The sequence below is a fragment of the Narcine bancroftii genome, chromosome 1 (assembly GCF_036971445.1).
Source record: "Narcine bancroftii isolate sNarBan1 chromosome 1, sNarBan1.hap1, whole genome shotgun sequence".
In the NCBI taxonomy this organism is placed as follows: Eukaryota; Metazoa; Chordata; class Chondrichthyes; order Torpediniformes; family Narcinidae; genus Narcine; species Narcine bancroftii.
The window spans coordinates 32325939-32344485 of NC_091469.1; the positions used below are offsets into that span (position 1 = coordinate 32325939).

General features: G+C 43.5%; 1 long non-coding RNA gene across 3 annotated transcripts in view; it reads left to right on the forward strand.

Annotated features, from left to right (window-relative positions):
- LOC138765098 (uncharacterized) overlaps window positions 1–17135 on the forward strand; it is a 98465-nt gene extending 81330 nt beyond the window's left edge. For all 3 annotated transcript variants that reach the window (XR_011358478.1, XR_011358485.1, XR_011358489.1), the window contains exon 4: window positions 16737–17135. This is a non-coding gene — a long non-coding RNA (uncharacterized lncRNA). The remainder of the gene's footprint in view (window positions 1–16736) is intronic.
- Window positions 17136–18547: the final 1412 nt, after the last annotated feature.

Consider the following 18547-nt stretch of genomic DNA (forward strand, 5'->3'; position numbering starts at 1 on the left):
GCTGTTCTGCGAAGAAATCATCAAGATCTTCAAATGAGACCAGCCACGGTAGATGGAAAGACGGATACTGTTGAACATCTTGAATACACAGCTGAGAAGACATCGTCTGAGGGAACAACTCAGATTCAAGAACAATCAATCAGGAGATCATCAAGGTTCGTGAATCCTCCAAAGAGACTCATAGAGCAAATTTAACGGCACACGTTATAGAATTAAGCTCTTAAATTTTTAGTGTATGTAAATGTGAACACACGAAACAAGTTTTAAAAAAATGTTAACAATGTTGATAATAATGAATATCTAAGTTCCAAATGTTAAAGTTAAAATTGCAGGGTTATACAAAGAAAACATGTTAGTTAAAAATAAGCTACTGTACCAGCGGCTACACTGCTCCTGCAATAACACACGCAACCAGACGGGTTGAGCTCAGTGAGCAGACTAGTTTATTGCAGGCTGCTGGGCTGCACTTATACTCCCAGCCCAGACCTGGCTGAGAACTGCGCTGGAGGGCACTAACATCATCCGGGTGTCACGTGGTCCCCAAGCGCGGATTTCTGAGCCCCGAGCTGGAAGGAAGGGAACACTCCCCTGACAGCGCCATTTTGTCCGGCTGCCCCGCCACATGGCTTACAAGTGGGGCCGGTTCACCTGCCTTGTGGTGAACCGTCACACAGCCCTGCCCCAGAACCGGCGAAAATGTCATTTTTGCTGGGCGGTCTCGCTTCTTGGGCTGGGCAATGACCACTGGCTTGGTTGGATCGAGGTGCGCTGGCTTCAGCCTGTCCATGGTAAACAACTCACGCCTGCCACCCAAGTCCAGCATGAACGTCGAGCCGGAACACTATATAACCCTGTACAGCCCCTCATAAAGTCGCTACAGAGGTGCTGCGGTCGGGCCCCGCCGAACGAAAATGAACTCTGCGCAAAGCAGCTCGCCAGGAATGTGAGTTGGGCAGGTGCTATGCCTGGGTGGCGGTGGGGGTTGAAAGGAGTCCAAGCGTGCCCTGAGATGAGGAAGTAGTTCATGTGGCAACTGCTGGGGATTGTGAGGTGCATTGACGAACTCACCAGGTAGTGTCAGCGGTGCACCTTAGACCAGCTCAGCTGATGATGCCTGCAGATCTTCCTTTGGAGTAGAGCGGATGCCCAGGAGCACCCAAGGCAGTTCGTCCGTCCAGTTGGGACCGGTGAGGCGGGCCATGAGAGCCGACTTAAGGTGGTGGTGCAGATGTTTGATCAGTCCATTGTCCTTCGAGTGGTAGGCCGTGGTGCGGTGTAGCTGTATCCCCAACCTGTTGGGGAGCTGTGCCCAGAGCACAGATATGAAATGAGCACCCGATCGCTGGTGAGACGAGCCAGGAAGCCGAACCGGGCGACCCAACCACGCAACAGGGCTCGGGAGCAGGAGTCGGTGGAGGTGTCTGGCATCGGGATCACCTTGGGCCAGCGAGTGGTGTGGTCCACTACCATAAACAGGTAATGGTTGCCCCGGGAAATGGGTAAGGGCCCAACGATATCCACATGAATGTGGCTGAACCGTTCCCGGACGTGCTCAAACTCCTGTACAGGCACCTGGTGTGCCTGTGCACCTTGGACATCTGGCAATGGGTGCATGTTCTGGCCCAGCCTGCGATCTGCTTCCACAGCCCATGCCATACGAACCATTCTGCCACCATCCGGACCATGGACCTGATGGACGGACGTGAAAGGTCTTGAATGGGATGGAAGACCTGCCTCCGCCACTGCTGCAGAACCACTAGCCATGGGGTGCCCAAGGAAATATCGCATAGGATGATACCTTCGCCGCTTGGAGTCGGGAGTCTAGGAACTGCAGGCCAGTGATGGCGGTCTTGAAGGCCCTCGTCTCCTCATCGGCTTCCTGGTCCCGGGCGAGCTGGTCGAAATCGAGACCAGGCGTCAGCACGAAGATGGCCGGTCGTGAGAGTGCATCGGCAACCACATTGTCTTTCCCCGCCTTGTGCCGAATGTCGGTGGTAAACTCTTGACACGAAGGAGAAGTGATGCTGCTGGCAGGCCGACCAGGTATCCTTTGCCATCGCAAGCACCCGGGTGAGGGGTTCGTGGTCGATGAAGATGGTAAAAGTCCTCCCCTCCAAAAAATAGCAGAAGTGCTGCGCTGCCAGGTACATGCCCAGTAACTCACGGTCGAAGGCAGTATGCTTGTGTTCCAGGGGGCGGAGCAGGTGGCTGAAGAATGCCAGCGGTTTCCAATGCCCATTCATCTGCTACTCTAGGACGGCACCGATGGCTGTGGCAGTGGCCTCAGCAGAGAGTGCCATATGCAGGTTGGTGTGCGGGTGGGTGAGCATGGCGACCTTCGCGAGAGCATCCTTGGTGGCCTCGAATGCGGTGCAGGCTTCTGGGTTCCAAGCGAGCGTCTTGTGCTTGGCTGCGATAAGGGCGAACAGCGGCTGCATGATGCGCACTGCTCTCGGGATGAAGCGGTTGTAAAAGTTGACCATACCCGTGAACTCCTGCAGACCTTTGAGGCTGTTCGGGCATGGGAACTCCCTGATGGTGGCAACCTTCGCAGCGGCAGGCGTGGCTCCTTCAGCCGTGATGTTGTGGCTCAGGAAATGCATGGACTCTTTTCCGAACTGGCACTTGGCTGGATTGATGGTAAGGCCAAAGTCGGCCAGTCGGGAGAAAAGGGCACGTAGATGGGCCTTGTGTTGCACCCGGTCCTTGCTGGTGACAAGGATGTTGTCCAAATAAATAAAGACGAAATCCAAGTCCCTGCCCACCGAGTCCATGAGGCGCTGGAAGGTCTGAGTGACATTCTTGAGCCTGAACGGCATGCGCAGGAATTCGAACAGGCCAAAGGGGGTGATGATGGCCGTCTTGGTATGTCCTCAGGGTGCACCGGGATCTGGTGATATCTGCGCACCAGGTCAACCTTGGAGAAGATCCTTGCGCCGTGCAGGTTGGCCGTAAAGTCCTGGATGTGAGGGATGGGGTAACGGTCAGGAACGGTTGCCTCGTTGAACTGTCAATGGTCTCCACAGGGATGCCAGCCACCGAAGGCTTTCGAGACCAGGTGGAGCGGCAAGGCCCATGGGCTGTCAGACTGCCAAATGATCCCCAGCTCTAACAGGTGCTAAAGCCCCTCCTTCGCTACCTGGAGCTTGTCAGGCAGGAGCTGGCATGCCTTGGTGTGAACTGACAGGCCTTGGGTGGGGATGTGGTGGAACACCCGTGGTGCGGCGAGGCAGCAAAGAACTGTGGCTCGAGGAGTGTCAGGAACTTGTCCAAGATCTGATGGGATTTGTCTCTGGGCATGCTGATCGTGGCCATCTGCAGTTGCATGAGTGGGAAGCGTTGAGGCGAATGGCCTGGAAGGTACAGGTGTCCACCAGGCGTCTACCTCGAATGTCCATCAGAAGCCTGTGTGCGAGGAGGATGTCTGCAACCAGGATGGCAGTCGGGAGGGACGCAAAATTCTGTTGGCCGATCTGGAAGTGGACTGTTGTCTCTATACGTCTGGAATGCCATTGCGTTGGCCGCATGGAGGGGAGGTCCACAAGGTCGGTTCCTGGATTCGATGGCCCTGGCTGGTATGATGCTGATCTGTGCTCCAGTATCGACGAGGAAGTGCCGGTTGCTGTCTGAGTCCAACAGGTAGAGAAGGCTGTGTCCTTGGCCAGCTGCCGCAGCCATTAACAGTGGCCAGTCTGGTCATTTCCCTGGAACAAGCAGGGCTGACGACAATTCCGAGCCTTGGCTCCCCAGCGCTGGTGGTAGAAGCAGAGGCCTGAAACAGATGCTGTGGCCTTAGTTATGCAGGGGCCGGGTGCTCTACCGCAGTGCTAGGGGCATGCTTGGCATGGCCATGCCCATGACCTTGCCTCGTGACCTGCTGGACCACTGAGCCTTCCAAGAATCATGCGAGCCATAGCTCTTGGGTCTTCTGGGTGACCTTCCTCGGGTCACTGAAGCTCTCCTGGACCAGCAGCGGGCGGATGCCCCCGGGCATATGTTTGAGGAAGATGTGCTCGAAAAGTGGGCAATTGGTGTGCTCACCCATGAACGTGAGCATCTCATCCATCAGTTCCTTCGGGGACCCGTCCCCCAGGGTATCGAGGTGCAGCACCCGAGCGGCACGCTGGTGTTTGGATAGTCCAATGGACCCAGTAAGCATTCGCTTGATGGTCTCATACTTGTCCTTAGCGGGTGGGTGCTGAACAAGGTGCAGCACGCATCTGGCGATGGCCTGGTTCAGGGCAGCGACCACGTGGTAGAATTTGGTTGTGTCGGACGAAATCTGGCTGAGGTGAAACTGGGCCTCCGCATGGACGAACCAGGTCTCCGGCTCCTGAACCCAGTATTCAGGCAGTTTCACAGCTATAGCCCTAATCCCAGGCTCGCTCATGATGGGTTCAAAGACCTTTGAATCTGTTGGGGTCACCAATTGTAGCAGCGGCTACACTGCTCCTGCAATAACACACGCAACCAGACGGGTTGAGCTCAGTGAGCAGACTAGTTTATTTCAGGCTGCTGGGCTGCACTTATACTCCCAGCCCGGACCTGGCTGAGAACTGCACTGGAGGGCGCTGACGTCATCTGGGCGTCACGTGGTTCCCAAGCGCAGATTTCTGAGCCCCAAACTGGAAGGAAGGGGAAACCCCCCCCCCGATGGTGCCATTTTGGCTGCTGCCCCGCCGCGTGGCTCACAAGCGGGGCCTGTTCGCCTGCCTTGTGGTGAGCCGCCAGACTACTTTTGTTTTAAGAAAAGGAGATATAATGATCGTGTGGCCACTAGCAAGGTCTTAAGGATCATAGTTCCTGTTTGATTTTATATGGCTGCCATCAGGGGCTCACACAGATGGAGAGACTGCTGTATGAGAGATCTGTAATGGAGGTGCTGATAACAACTTTAAAGTAAAGAACCTTTTCCTCCATCCATGTGTTGTCTAAGAACTCATACATATGAATACAAGATGAAACACAGTGTACATTTGATTACTTGTCCAAATAGGCTCCAAGGACTGAATGGGGTTCTTCTACAATGCTACAAGTGAGAGAGAAGCAGCATTCACTCTGCTGTCCTTACTTTGATTTTGTAGCCCTATCTAGGAATGACTTCTGGTTCCATCCAGTTTGGTGTCCACTTGAGCACAAACCCAAAATCTGACAATTTAATTCTTCCATCATGACATCAGCAAGTTCCAGCTCTCTGTGTGGATTACATTTTAAATGGGTTAATGTACTTCTTAGTTTTGTTCACAATACCTTATCAGTACTTAACATTTCCTCAGCTTTAGAAATATTTTGTTATTTGCTTCCTTTAATACAGAAAATTCCAAGCCTCCATCGAAGGGACCATTGGCAATGTCATTGTATTATTCGCACATGAAAAGAAAGCAAGAGAATAGTTATATGAAAGTATAGTGACATGGAATCAGATGTAAGTCTGACAAACTGCTCAGACTTTGAACTAGTCTGTGGCAGATCAATATATTAACTTCATTGACCAGTCTCAGGTCTGTTATTCTTAATACCCTTGGCTAACAAAAATCTGTCACAGTTCTTAAAGTTTCAATTAACTCCCAACTTCAACATCCTTTTGGCAGTGAAATGTCCAGATTTCCACACATTTCTTGGTATTAAAATGACAACAACCCTGAACAACACAGATCTCATTTCAAGATGAGAAAATTTCTCCTGGACTCAACCTTGGGAGAAAATAGTTTCTGTCCATCAATCCTTATCAATTCCTCATCTTCAAAACCAGATTCAGATTACCCTAAAACTTTCAAGGTTAGATCACGCAAACACTCTGAAAAGTCATTGAGTTCTACAACATGGCAACAGCCTCAGAGACTCAGCTTGTGACGCTGAAAAACGTGCTCTCTTACATTAGTCCCACTTGCCTACATTAGCTTCATACCTTTCTAATTTCCCCACCCCCCCACAACTGAATTTATGCACATCAGATTTTTTTTAAAGTAAGTTAATGTACTTACTTCCACCACTTAGGCAACTTGTTCTATATACCCACCATCTCTGATTCTAAATTCTCATCAAAAGGTGCTTTCAGGTGGCCAGAATACCCGAACGTAAAGCCGCCTAAAATATCCGAATGCGGCTGTCGAGAGGCCATCTGAAAGTGGAGAACCGGCCCTGAGGAGCACTTATCTAACCCTCCTCAGGGAGCTATATTCTCCAGCTTGGAGCGCTCCCCCTAGGCACCTGAAAGCAGCAAGGCAAAGCAGCTAGCAGCTTTCAGGTGCCTAGCAGCGGGAAGGCTGTTGACAGTCAGCTGGCAACCCGCTGACAGTTACCCTCCCCACTGTTGACACCTACCCTCCCCACTGTCTGACAGCCCCCGGTGTGGGATTATGGGGTTGGAGCGGCCGGCGTGGGACTATGGGGCTGGGGCAGCCGACGTGGGACTTTGGGCTCCTGATGTCCCGTGCCAGCCACTCCAGCCCTGTAGTCCTGCGCCAGCCACAATTTGGTGTCGGTTTATAGAGAATGAGGAAGGCTTGTTAGTTGCAGTTAATCTTTCACATTGATTTTTTCATTCTGGAGAGAGTTCTACATGAGCATCTCTCAACCTATGCGTCCTTAAACCTAATAAACAGAAACCCGCAGAAATTCTGTCATAAATTATCAAGAGCAAAGGATACATCAATAGGGAGCAAGCGCAGAGATATTCTTTCTTCTTTGGCTTGACTTCGCGGATGAAGATTTATGGAGGGGTAATGTCCACGTCAGCTGCAGGCTCGTTTGTGGCTGACAAGTCTGATGGGGAACAGGCAGACACGGTTGCAGCGGTTGCAAGGGAAAATTGGTTGGTTGGGGTTGGGTATTGGGTTTGTCAGTGAGGTGGGCTCTGCGGTCTTCTTCAAAGGAGGTTGCTGCCCACCGAACTGTGAAGCGCCAAGATGCACGGTTTGAGGCGATATCAGCCCACTGGCAGTGGTCAATGTGGCAGGCATATTATCCTCATGAAAACAAACCAACAACTGTTTTGTGGAAAACAATTAAAGTTTATTTATTTTTCATTATTTTCATGTAGTGCTGCTACAAGATGTTCCATAAACAAGCCGTGAACATGGCCACAGCCATAGGAGCTGGCGTTCGTTCGTACGCAGCTCTCCTTCAGCCGGCATGTTCAGGTGACAGGTGTCTTCTCCACAGCCACCTGAACATCCCAGCTGTACTCACCCAGCTGCATCTGCCGGTGCATTTTCTGCATCCAAGCACCTGAAAGCAGCTTTAGGTTCTCCCACTTTTGGAAATAAACTGTCACTATTCACCTCATCAATGATCTTCATGATTTTATATTCCTCAATGAGATCCCCACTCAAATTCACGTGCTCAAAGGAAAACAGGCTTATTAATTTAACTGTTTTACTCCTGTTAAATATTTGGCCATGCACTGACTTGATCCTCTTCAGGATCAATAGTCATTGGGTGTTATTTTCATCAGGTCATAAAAGCCTTCTAACTTCCAATGTGTGTCACATGGAGCAGAACAATACTTCAAAAGTGCTGGAGAAACTCAGCAGGTCACGCAGCAATCATGGGAAGTAAAAGATAATCAAAGTTTCAGGCCTGAGCTCTTTGGAACAGAGGTTTTTGTTAAGCTATACAGATGAGGAGAGGCAGTTGTACGTTGGCCAAGAGATTAGAAGAAGAGCCAATCTTTCAATTGTCTGTATGATCACTTCTTTTAACAAGTTTAGAATTGAAGTGCTACCTTCATATTCATCTATGAACTAGAATAGTTGTCATTTGGTTAATAGGGAGCTACACAACCCAACATACCTGTGGCAGCTTTCTGACAGAAATATTGACTTAAAGGTGTGCTCCTGCTCCTTGACCTCAGCCCTGCAAAATCTTTCCTTTCAAATTCCCTTTTGAATGTTTGAGTTGAGCCTATTTCCTTCACTCTTGGTGACCATGCATTCCAGGTCTTAACAACTTGTTATGTGAGAAAAGTATCACTGCTTGTTTTAACCAAGTATCATAAATTGTGTCCTGACACCCTCCAGAATTCCTAAGACTGATGATAGTGAAGGAAATGATGATGCAGTTTATTGTCATAAACCTCAGTAATGATGCACCTAAATTCTAACCTTGCAGCAACCACACATATATATAAGATTCACCAACATCAATAGTATAAATTAAATCACTGAAAAATGCCAAGGAAGAAAAATAAATTATGAATATAGAAGTATTTAGAAATAAGATTTGTGAAAGAAAAGTGAAATTTCAGTAGTGTGGACAGATCTTTGGTGGTCACAGAGTCCATTAGGGTTAGGGTTGTATGGGGTGGTTCAAGAGCTGTGGGGGGGGGAAGGTTCAAGAATGTTCGTTAAATCACCTCTTAGTCTTTCCCATAACACCAGAAGACTAAAGAGGGGAATTAGGCCATTTGGCCCATTGAGTTTTCCTGCCATTTTATCGTGGCAGATTTATTATCCTTTATCTACCCTTACTTGACTAGATTCTCTAAACTTTCCATCAACTTTGTGAGAAAGAGATTTAATTGAGTAGATGGCTGAGTATTTGTAGGAACAAGGACCTGGAGGAGGAGAAGATGAAACAGATCTTTGGGGTGGCAGAAACAGAGGATGCAAGGATTATGGTGATGGTTGACTAGGAAGGTTTGGTGGTGGATAACTCATGAAAATCTGGTGTTGGCTGGCAAGCCTTATATCTCATTTGTGAAGAGCTTCCTGGCATATAATGCAACAGGGAAAGAAAGAGGTTATTCAACTCTGAGTTATAGAACAATACAGCACAGTGCAGGCCCGATAGCCCTTGATGTGGTGCTGACCTTCTTTAAAAAATATTGAACCCTCCATACACCATAATTCACTATTTTTCTTCCATCCATGTGCCTGTCTAAGGGTCTCTTACATGCCCTTAATGTTTCAGCTTCCACCACCATCCCTGGTCAAGGCATCCCAGGCACCCACAGCTCTCTGCATTAAAAAAAGTACCCTGATGTCTCCCCTAAACTTACCTTCCTTTACTTTGTGCATATATCCTCTTTTTTTTCTCTATTCATGCCCTGGGAAACAGGTTCTGTCAGTCCACCCTATCTATGCCTCTCATAATCTTGTAGACTTCTATTAAGTCTCCTCTCAGCCTTCTATTCTCCAAAGAAAATGTCCCAACTCTGCTAACCTTGCCCCATAAAACTTATTTTCCAATCCAGGTAACATCCTGGTAAATCTCCTCTGCACCCTCACCATAGCTTCCACATCCTTCCTATAATGAGGTGACCAGAAATGAACACAATACTCTGTGTGGTCTCACCAGAGACTTGTGAAGTTGCAAGATGACCTCTCTACTCTTGAACTCAATTCCCCCATTAATTAAGCCCAGCATCCCATAGGCCTTCTTCACTATCCGATCAACCTGTGAAGCGACATTGAAGGATGCATGCATTTGGACCCCAAGCTCCCTCTGTTCATCCACATTCTTAAGTAACTGACCATTAACCCATTTCTTCTAAAAATGCATCCCCTCATACTTATCTGGATTGAACTCCATCTGCCACTTTTCCTCCCATCTCTGCATCCTGTCTATATCCTTTTTTAACCTTTGACAACCCTCAGCTATATCCACAACTCCTCCAAACTTTGTGTCATCCGCAACAGACTGACCCATCCTTTCGCCTCTACATCCAGGTCATTTATAAAAATCACAAAGAGCAGAGGTCCCAGAACAGTTCCTCATGGAACTCCACTAGTCACCGACCTTTTTTCCTTCCACTACCACTCTCTGCTTTCCATCTGCAAGTCAATTTTTTACCACACAGCCAAGGTTCCATAGATCCCATGCCTTGAGACTACTGAATGATCTCTCATGGGGGACCTTGGCAAATGCCTTATTAAAATTCATGTTACCCACATCTACCACCATAAAAAAATTTCTGTTACCTTCTCAAAAAACGCAATTATGCTCGTGAGTCACGAAGTTCTCTTCACAAAGCCATGCTGACTATCCTTGAGTAGACTCTACTTCTCCAAATGCTCATAGATCCTATCCTTAAGAATCCTCTCCAATCGCTTGCACATCACTGACGTAAGACTCACTGGTCTATAATTCCCAGGATTCTCCCTATCACCTTTTTTAAACAAAGGGACTACATTTGCCATTCTCCAATCCTTTAGCACCTCCTGTGTGGTCAAAGAAGATCATAGCTATTACTCCAGCTATCTCTTCCCTCTCTTCCCACAGCAATCTGGGGTTGCCTCAGGGACTTATCAATTTTAATGTTTTTAAGAAGATCCAACATTTCCTCTTCCTTAATCTCAACACTGTCCAGCACACAAGCCTGTTCTATTCTGACCTCACCCTGATCATGGTTACAAAATATTAATTTAAGACCTCCCCAACCTCCTTCAACTCCAGGGACATGTTGCCACCTTTATAATTTAGCGGTCCCACCTTTATTCCCATCATCCTTCTGTTTGTCATACATACATAGAACACCTTGGGGTTCTCCCTAATCCTGTATGCCAAGGTCTTCTCATGCCCCTTTTGAGCTCCTTTCTTAAGGTCCTTCCTGGCTACCATGTACTGTAATTCTCATGAGCCATTCCTGTTTCCTACATTCTAGATCCAATATATGTTTCCTTCTTCCTTTTGACTGGCTGCCTCACCTGTTTTGACAACCATGGTTCCCTTTTCCTACCATCTTTTCACTATCCCAATGGGACAAACCTACCCAGCACATGGTCCATAAACTTCATCCATATTAGTTCTGTGCTTTGTCCCTTGAACATCTGTTTCCAGTTTACTCTCCCTTGTTCCTGCCTCATCCTATCGTAATTAGCCCTTCCCCAATTAAGCACTTTCTCATTTTGTCTACTTATATCCTTTTCGATGGCTATGCTAAAGCTCAGGGAGTTGTGGTCACTCTCATCAAATTCTCCCCCACTGAGAGGTCCATCACCTGACCAGGTTCATTACCCAGGATTAGATCCAATATGCCCTCTCCTCTTGTTGGCCGATCCATGGACTGTGTCGGGAATACTTCTTGGACAGACCTGACAAGTTCATCCCCTTCTATCCCTCTTGCAGTCAGTAGGTGCCAGTCACCCATAACCACAAACCTGTATTTCCTGCACCATTCCAAAATCTGCCTGCTTATCTGCTCCGCAGTGTTCAGTGGACTATTTGGGGACCTATAGATTACTTCCAGCACAGTGATTGCTCCCTTCCTATTTCTGACTTCCACGCACACCGACTCAATGGACACTCCCTCTTCAGCCTCCTTTATTTCTATACCCTTAATACTTCCCTGACCAGTTATGCTACTTTACACACACACACACATACACACACACACACACACACACACACACACACACACATACACACACACACACACACACACACACACACACACACACACACACACACACACACACACACACACACACACACCCTTACCTCCCAACCTATTCCTTTTAAAACACATAAACCTCTTGTTGTCAGGGTTCATGTGGGTCCCACGGGTTAAGAATCAGACCAAAGTCAAGTTACAAAGCACACATTTATTTTGGGGATGTAAATAGGACAACAGGGTCAATATGCTAGGCAAACCTATACACACTCAAACACAATGTTCAAGGGGTAAATATACACTTCGGACAACAAGGGAGAAACCAACTGAAGACTGGGGAAACTACATTAATACACACTTTCAACAGTCAGGATCAAGGTGATACTACATTCCCCCACCCTTTGACCAGTATGGACATGGCTCTTGCTACCTAACCTCAGGACCCACCTCAACCCCATGCAAAAGGAACAACTTACATGCCACAAGGAGTCCAAAAGACGAAGAACAAAGGGGCACATGGTCCTTTATAGTTCCGCAGGCAGTACTGGGGGGGCCAATCACTCGGGGCAGGCTGGGTCTCATGCTGTGGCCAATGTTTCGAAGCCAGGAGCCTAGCAGGGGTCAGCCGAGGTGATTTACCTGGGCCAATAGGGTGAAGGTCAGGGCTGAGTCTGGGCAGGCTGCCTGGACTGCAGCACCTGGTGATTTAGGGGGCCAATCGCAAGGTTTACCTTTATGGCTTGGGGTGAGTCTTGGACATTGATTGGCAGGTAGTGTGTCCTCCGAACAGGAGCACAGCAGCGCCACCAGGTGGTGGATGCTGCCTCTGCATTACCCCCTGGTACTTGCATCTGCCAATTCTGCCCTTCCTCCAGCCGTTTTAGGAACAGCCACAACATTGTAGTTTCACATATCGATCCATGCTCTACATTCATCCCCTTTATTCCTAATACTCCTGGTGTTAAAATAGGCACCTTTCAAACCCTCTAACTGGCTCCATTTATATTTTGTACCCTGCCTCTCCTTCCTCACAAACTCAGAACACATATGCTGGCTCTTCAAGCAACCCCATCAATACTATTCACCTAATTACTCTCATATGGCATAAACATCACCCTGACTCTAGTACCACACACCCTAGTAGGTAGGAAGCCTAAAATTAACACATTATGGTGATGCTAAAGCATCAAATACTAGATTTGAAGTGACATCCTGTAACTTTCAAAATAGTGCAAATGCTGGAAATTAATAACAAAAATGGCGATGTCCCTGGGGAGAGAGGAAAAAAGTTTTTGTTCAAGTTCAAACTTATTGTCAGACTACATACGTGGGGGCGTGGCAAGATGGCGTAGAGTCTAGACGTGCAATCTCGACCTCTCTGGCCAGACATTTAAATAGCCATTTTTTAACCCTTTGTTTCCAAGTTTAAACTTTTTAAATTTTAGTTTAAAGTATTAAGGAATTATTATGGCCACTAATGGTAAAAAGAAGACTAAATCTCAAGTTCAAAAGAAGATACATTTTCAAAGTGCTGAAGATCTGGGGCCTAGATAACTTGAAACAGCCCCAGACTCAATTTTTTCATTGCCTAAATCCCAAGGATCGCTTGTGGAGGCTGAAAAGGAAATGCATCAGGCAGCATTACAATCTGAAGAAATCGTTTTTTTTTTGCGAATGGATGAGAAAACAACAAGATGCAGGGAAGACCAGTGGTGACTCCTGAAGAAGTCGGGATGCCATCGCTAGGAGTCCAGACCCGCAGTAAAACTTTTAAAATGCCTTCTGTTGAATTGCAGCAGGAGCTGGAGTTACCTTTGTTCTGCCACTACGTCAGAGAGAGCAGAGCTGAGCTTTACAGCTTTTCAATGTATGCAGTTGAATGCAGTTATTCAACCTATGTTGACATCTTTAATGAATGAGATGGTTCAAATGAATGCTGGTATAAGTTCAGAATTAAATATGATTAAGACACGTGTGGATGCATCTTATGAAGAATTTTTAAAAATTCAGACTGCTTTTTTGGTCTGTAAACAACAAGTGACTTCTAACACAGAAAAAGCGTTGAAGGTGGAAAACTCAGTCATAGAATTAGGAGATCGTGAGAAGGAGCTAGAAAGAAAAACAGATTATTTGGAAAATCAAAGCAGAAGGAATAATGTGAAAATTGTTGGTTTGCCAGAAGGTATAGTAGGACAAGACCCTCTTGGTTTCTTTAAAAACTAGATTCCGCAAATATTAGGGCAAGAATTTTTCTCTGGGGGATTGGTACTGGAAAAAGACCATAGAGCTTTAAGAAGAATACCCTCAGCTGGTCAACCCCCAAGACCGGTAATAATTCGATGTCTGAGTTATTTGGATAGAGAAGCAATACTTCAACTTGCAGTACAAAATGTGAGACAATGATATACCCGATTATTGATTCAGAATAGTAGAGTCTTTTTTTATCCTGATCTGAGTCAAGATGTCATTCAACGTCGACGTCAATTTAATCCAGTTAAAGAAGTCTTGTGGCGTAAAGGTTATAAGTCTACTTTTCGTTACCCTGCAGTGTTGAAGGTCTTTTACGGAGACTATCAATTCTCATTACTTATAAACCTCATGAGATTAATGATGAATTTTATTAATTTTATAAAAAGTTATATACATCTGAAGGAAAACAAGAAACTGGATCAATTGATTTTTTTTATCACAGTTGAATTTACCAATATTAGAGGATGTAGATATACAGGAGTTAGAAGAACCATTTACTGATTCGGAAATTAAAATGGCTATGCTGGAAATGGCAAATGGTAAATTGCCTGGTGATGATGGATTTTCGGTTGAATTTTATATATTTTTTTATGATGACTTATCTACAGTTTTTCGGGATGTATTACGTCAAGTTGGAGAACACTATGATTTACCTGAGTCTTGTTTTAGAGCTTTAATTACAGTAATTCCTAAAAAAGTTAGAGATGCTTTGAAGGTATCTTCATATAGACCAATTTCATTGTTAAATGTAGATTATAAAATAATAGCTAAATTATTAGCGAATAGATTGGCTAAATTTTTACTGAAGTTGATTCATATTGATCAAACAGGTTTTATAAAGAATAGATATGCTTCAGATAATATTTTTTGAGTGATTAGTTTGATTAATAGATTTCGACAATCTTTAGATCATCCGATGGTGATATCCTTAGATTCAGAAAAAGCATTTGATAGAGTTGAATGGAATTTTTTGTTTAAAGTTTTGGAGAAATTTAAGTTTGGTCCTTCTTTTATTGGTTGGATTAGGGATCTATATAGTAAACCGGTAGCTAGAGTATTGATGAATGGTTTGATTTTGGAATCTTTTAAGTTAACTCGATCTACTCATCAAGGTTGTCCTTTATCACCAGCTTTGTTTGTGTTAGTGATTGAACCTTTAGCACAGTTGATAAGACAAAAATACATAGATACAAGGTATGAAAGTTTTAGATGAGGAGTATAAAATTAATTAATTTGCTGATGACATATTGTTGTATTTAACAAATCCAGCTCAGTCACTTTTGCATTTGAAGGAATGTTTAATACAATATGGATGTCTTTCTGGATATAATGTTAATTGGGGAAAAAGTGAAATATTACCGGTAAGTGAAGGAGATTATTCAGTTTATAAGAATATTATTAATTTCAAGTGGGCTGTTCAAATTAAATATCTGGGTATAATTTTGAATGTTAATTATCAATCATTATATAAATTTAATCATGCTCCGTTAATGAAAAAAAAATTAAAACTGATTTGATTAAATGGAATGATTTACCTATTAATTTAATGGGAAGGATAAATACAATTAAGATGAATATCTTTCCATGTATAAAATATTTGTTTCAATCTATTCCATATTTACTTGATAATTTTTTTTTTTGAAATTTAAATAAAATGGTTAGGGAGTTTTTATGGAGGGGTAAGTTTTCGAGAGTAGCTTTGAATAAATTAACTTGGAAATATGAATTAGTGGGATTACGTTTTCAACATTTTCAAAATTATTATGAGGCAGCCCAACTTAAATTTATTAGTTCATTGATGGATTTGGTATGGCATCCTAGTTGGGCTAAATTTGAGATGTATGTATTTCTAAATTTGAAATACATCAATTTTTATTTAGGTGGAATAATAATTTGTTACAACAATATAATGTGACTATACTTAAACATTTAATGAAGTTATGGATAAAGAAAAATAAAATGATAGGTTCTAGGGGTAAATTATTGGCTTTGACTCCGTTGTATAATAATCAACTTATTTCTTTTTCAATACATAATCAAAGTTTATTGCATTGGAGATTTAAATGTGTGAAAAATTTGGAAGATTGTTTTAAAGAGGGTAATTTTTTACCTTTTAATCAGATGAGGGAAGATTTTGGTATTGATAAGAATTCTTTATTTTTTTATTATCAAATTCGATCTTTGGTAAAATGTGTTTGGCAGAGACATGATTTTACCTGAAATGACTAAATTTGAGATTTCTCTTATGAAGGTACCAGAGAAGGGTTATATTTCATTTATGTATCAAATATTGCAGGATGGTATGGATAAAAAGGGTTGGGATAGATCTAAAATTAAATGGGAAGCGGATATTGGTTTTACTTTTCCTGAAGAGGATTGGTTAGATATTTGTTATGATAGTGTAACTAGATTGATAAATGCACGTCATGCAATTTTTTTACATCAATTATATTTGACACCTCAAAAATGTAAAAAAAAATATGGTTTTCATGAATCAGATTTGTGTTTTAGATGTGGTGATACAGTTGGAACATTTTTTCATGCTGTTTGGTCATGTATACATATACAATCTTTTTGGATGAAAATTCAATCATTTTTAGAATATCTGTATAAGATTAAAATAGTTTTAGATACAACAGTATTTTTATTGGGTAGTTTGCAACCTCTGAAAGGCTTGGGATTAGATAAGTTTCAGCTTGCTTTTGTATATTTAGCTTTACCTGTAGCAAAAAAAATGTATTGCTAGTATATGGAAAGATACAAATATGATTGATATTAATAGATGGCATAATGAGATGAAATATTGTTTAACAATGGAAAAAATAATGTATGTTTTGCATGATAATTATAATTATTTTATTAATATGTGGCTGTTATACTCAGAATATTTACATTTCAATTTATATTGATTAGATTTTAATTTGTATATTTAACTTCTTTTAATATTCTTTCCTTTTTCTTTTAAGGCTCTCTTTAGGAGAGTTGGCTGAAGGGGGGGGATCTTTTATTTTTATTATATATATATAAAAATGTTTATGTTTAATTGCTGTATATGTCATGTATTATTTATTTTTTGAACGAATAAATAAAGTTTTAAAAAAAGACTACATACGTGACATTATATGCAACCCTGAATTTTTTTTTTCTGCAGCGAGGTTAACCTTTCAATAGACCTAAAAAAATGAACAAGCTGGAGAGAAGGGAAGGATTACAAAGGATAGACAGAAAGTCTGCGATAGACTACTTGGCACAAGTGATCGTGGTGTTGCTGCAATCAGAATCGATTTGAAATGTGAGAGGGACTCAATGGGTCAAGCAAGGGAAGGTACAGTTAATGGATGGTGGAGTTGATGACAAAGAAGCAGACAAGGTTTGTTAATTGCAACTGATCTGTCTAAAAGTACAAAAAGAAGTAAACAAATGCAAACAAAGTAGAGGGACTAGGAATCGAACTGTGGTTTGTAAAACATAATAGATGCTGGAAAACAGAAATAAAACAAAATGCTATAAATATTCATCAGATCAGATATATCTGAAGAGCAAACAAACAGAATTAGCATTACAGATGGGGGTGGAACAGGGTCTTTAACCTAAAATAGTAACTCTGTTTCTCTTTCTACAGATGCTGGTTTGACCAGCTGATTAATTCCAGCATTTTCTGTCATATTTTACATGACAAATTGATGAATTTGACTTGGAGCTGGCCAGTTACAATTCAAATTGAAAGGTTGATTTCAGTCATTCACAGCCCAAACACGGGCAGTCTTTCAAACAAGAGAGAAACCCAATAACTGCAGATGGTGGAACTCTGACTAAATAATGAGATGCTGAGGAACTGTTTGGGTCAAGCAGCATCCATCAGAAAAAGTGATCAGTCCATGTTCTGGTTCAGGACTCTTTATTGAGATTAAAGTGAAAGGAGATGATACTGCATTCGTTAACGCAGATAGAAGCTGGGGACAGACCAAGGGAGTATTGGGTATTGGATAGAAGGTGGAAGATGTGAAGGGATAGATAGAAGGAGAGACCTCTGGGAATGGAGAAAGGAATCTGTAGAGGAGCAGGTAAAGAAGAGATGGAAATAATGTAAGCAGATAGAGATGGGGGTTAGCTGAGCCAGAATTAGAATAATTGATGATCCTTCCATTAGGTTAAAGGCAACACAGAAGGATTGTGATGTGTTTTCTTCAAGTTTACTTTTAGCCTCACTCTGACAATGAATGAGATAAAGGACAGAAATATCTGTGTAGGAATTGTTGGGAAAGTTTAAATGGTTGACTGCAGAAAATTTTAGCTTAGACCCACTGTGACAGAGTATATAGATATATGTAGATATGTTTTTGGGAGATAAATTCGGAAAGGTTTGTTAGAGTAGCTCACATACAAACACTTTAAAACAGATCTTATTTGAAATACTGGATCTCTGCCCCATGGTAGATGTATTGGCTCCAGAGCTTTTGCAAGAGCTTTGAAGAGTGCTCAAGAGACATCACTAATGGATTGCTGTTTGCAAAAGGCAACAGATGAAAGAGCATGCTGGAGCCACTGCTGTCTGGAAGAGACCTTGCTGTTTTGAGAGGGTCCTATGGTTTTGCAAGCAGAGAGAGTCAAACAGGCTTTCCGTCAGAAAGAGCCAGAGACAGAGATCACTTGTACAGTGTTATAGCCAGCAGAAGTAGCTGGGACTGAAACAGGACAAGCTGGCAATCCTGTTTGGAAGATGGCCTGGTAAAAGACCTTGTGGTTCATGCAAGAGGAGAGGACTGGCTATCTAATGTTTCCCTTGGATTAAGAGAAACAAAAAGGCACTCTGTGGTGACCTGAAAGAAAGAGATTATCATCTAGAGAACCCTGAAAGGGCTAGTTTTGTCAGCAAGACACTGAAGTGGCTGATGGAACTACATCAGTTGTAGATGTCCTGGAACAACAAATCTCTCTGAAAATCGACAAGAACCTTCCTGA